We start from the raw sequence: 2,327 nt of genomic DNA on the forward strand, positions 1-2,327 counted from the left end.
AAAGAATTGTAAAAATTATTTTTTTTAATTTGAAGACTGCCAAAAAAAAAAATCCATCAAAAAGAGAACATTTCCAATTGTTTTGTGTAAAAACATTGACATAATTTTGGATTCTATTTTTGACTTCTTTTCACTGGCATCATTTTTTCTTTTTCTCTCTTTTCAGTCCATTCTCTGCAAGTCTGCTTACTTTAGAGAATGTCCCTCCACTTTTGATGAAACTAAACCAAAACTATGAAAATGTGAACTTTATAAAATTACTACTACTACCACTACTAAGACTACTCTTACTACTACCACTCAACTAATTCCTCCATTTCATTTGGTTCCACCAAAAAAATCACACAACACACTCAAACTCAATGTATATGTCTGTATGTATAGAATTGTATTTGTTTGTGTGCATATATATATATATATACATATATATATGCACACAAACATAAGTAATGTGTGTGTATATATATATATATATAAAGTTGTTAAATTTCCAGTTCCCATATTTTTGCATTTCCAGCCTGGATTATTTCTCACGATTTCTGCCTTGATGTGTCAAAAACGTGAGCTTGTGTCCAGCACATCCATGTAGTGGCGACCACCGTGAACATCAATGGAGTCGAGATGAAACTGCAGAAAGATTGAAGAGAATAACTCTTACTGGGAAAGTTGTTAAAACAATGTGTGTGTGTATGTGTATATATATATATATACACACACACATTCTTCAACTGGCCTTAGTCATTGGACTGTGGCCATGCTGGGGCATCACTTTCAGAGATTTTTCCTCATCAACCATCCACAGTGAGCGCCCCCTACCCCACCCAATTATTTTATCATTTTAACTATTAAAACCATTCGAAACCTTTTTTTAACTGGCATTGTTGTGTCAAACACGTACATCGACACACACACACACACATATTTTCAGACATGTATCTACATGCATTTGACTGGTTTGCAAATGGGTTTCGTCTGGAATTCCACTTGAATGGAATTGGTCATTTTAGGGTTATTGTAGCAGACACTTGTTCAATGAGCGTGGCACCTTATGATGGTTGCAAAATAAACTTCTTAACCACAGAAGTCATGCATTAGTGTGTGTGTGTGTGTGTGTGTGTGTGTGTGTGTGTGTGTGTGTGTGTGTGTGTGTGTGTGTGTGTGTGTGTGTGTGTGTGTGTGTGTGTGTGTGTGTGTGCGTGCGTGCGTGCGTGCGTGCGTGTGTGTGTGTGTACACACACATAGACATATATTGCAAATAAGAGGTAATTTGTAAATTCGGCTCTGTCCTCAATCAGTCCTGACTCCTGCAAACACCTGTTAACAGAGGACAGGGAGAAGAGGGCAGTTTATCTTCAAGAAAAGTGATCAGACAAACTGGGGGTAATTTCTTAGCCATGGAACTACAAGATGGTAAGTCCAAGGAATGGAGGTGATGATATTACATAACCTCCATTCTTAAACTTATTCTCATATACATACATATATATATACACACACACAAAGATAAGTAAAAGTAGATATACAGTTGCTTAATATGAGTGGAATGTTCTGTGCATTTTGGTTTGTTTTTTTAGATAAGCAATTCAGAAGTAGAATAATTGATCTGCAAGAGATCCTTAGTTCATTGGAATCCCTCTTTTTTTGATTTCTTGAGTCTTTGAGTGAATGCTTCAGCCACAAGCCTTTCATTTTCTTAAATAGTAACACTGACTGGTCAACCACTTTTCTTCTGTGCATTGCAGATGGACCCAGTCCTATAAACTGTTAATCTTGAAAGAGCTGGTCTTTGAAATTTTCAGTCCAGTTCTGTCTAACCATTTCTGCATTCTCTGTTTTCCAGTACTGCTTAATGATCCAGTTTTGTCCATTGCTGGTCAAATTCCCAGCTAATTAATAAATATCTGAAATTAGGGATAATTATTTTATTATATAAAGTATTAATTAAAAAGAACATAGAATCATAAGATTCTTGTTCTAAAAGAGAAATGAAAAGAACATTCCCCTCATTAAGCTGTTGTGTACCTACTTATGCATGCATGCATGCGTGCGTGCGTGCGTGCATATATACACACACACACACACACACGTTACTTTGCAATGGAAAGCTTTAAATCTTTCTGATCATTTCCAACACCAAAGTTACTTGGTTTATATCCTCAGATGAAAACCATAAACATCACAGCTTCCTGCCTCTCACCTCCACAACATTCCTTCACCTAATCCTGTCTCAAAGCTCTCTCTCTCTCTCTGCATGTGTGTGTGTGTGTGTGTCTGTGAATATTCTACATATAATATGTATATATGAGGAGGTATGTATATCTATGTAT

At 36.2% G+C, this 2,327-nt stretch overlaps 1 long non-coding RNA gene across 1 annotated transcript in view; it reads left to right on the top strand.

Annotated features, from left to right (window-relative positions):
• Positions 1-865, top strand: part of LOC106882969 (uncharacterized) — a 2,389-nt gene extending 1,524 nt beyond the window's left edge. Inside the window, exon 2 of the long non-coding RNA XR_001411056.2 lies at positions 167-865. This is a non-coding gene — a long non-coding RNA (uncharacterized LOC106882969). The remainder of the gene's footprint in view (positions 1-166) is intronic.
• Positions 866-2,327: the final 1,462 nt, after the last annotated feature.

Source organism: Octopus bimaculoides, unplaced genomic scaffold (assembly GCF_001194135.2).
Source record: "Octopus bimaculoides isolate UCB-OBI-ISO-001 unplaced genomic scaffold, ASM119413v2 Scaffold_251593, whole genome shotgun sequence".
In the NCBI taxonomy this organism is placed as follows: domain Eukaryota; kingdom Metazoa; phylum Mollusca; class Cephalopoda; order Octopoda; family Octopodidae; genus Octopus; species Octopus bimaculoides.